Raw genomic sequence first — 642 nt, forward strand, 5'->3', positions numbered from 1 at the left:
TTTCCATAATTTCGCTTATGTATATAAGCGAAATTATGTATATAAGTGTTTTTTTTTTTTGTTTGTTTTTGTCACCAACTGTGTTTGTATCGTGCTTTGTGTGCGGAGGAGCGATCAGAAGCGGCAGAGAACAGACTCGAGGTGAGGCAGGCAGTTCTCTTGCCTCATGGCAGGGGGCGCTCATGATCCCAGATATTGTGACTGCACAACTGTAGAGTAAGACACAATGAGCTAGCCATGGACTAGCCTTACAGTAAATAAGTAAAGTACAGCGATATATTTGTTTTCTCCTCTCTTCCGACATAAACATGAAAGACTACATTTCTACACTTAAACAGTTTTCTAAAGTGGATTTTCAATTGAAGCAGGAGATAATAACTAAAGGAAAGTTTGATGATTCTCAAACGGAGTAGAAAAGACATGCTGAGAATAGACTTGGCTTTGGATGAACGGATATTTTTGTGCAGAATTAGCGGTGCATGGATTTCATTGATACATAAAGGTAAGACAGCAATAAGATGTTTTTTTTAATGAAGTGTGCGTTTTGTGGGCAGTTTGTATGTCTAAATAATTCAGTAAAGTAGAAAGCGGTAGCTAGTGTAAAGAGAGGAAAAATTCTTGAACTTTAAAAACCTTTTGACT

The sequence above is a fragment of the Poecilia formosa genome, unplaced genomic scaffold, assembly GCF_000485575.1.
Source record: "Poecilia formosa unplaced genomic scaffold, Poecilia_formosa-5.1.2 Scaffold1321, whole genome shotgun sequence".
Lineage (NCBI taxonomy): Eukaryota > Metazoa > Chordata > Actinopteri > Cyprinodontiformes > Poeciliidae > Poecilia > Poecilia formosa.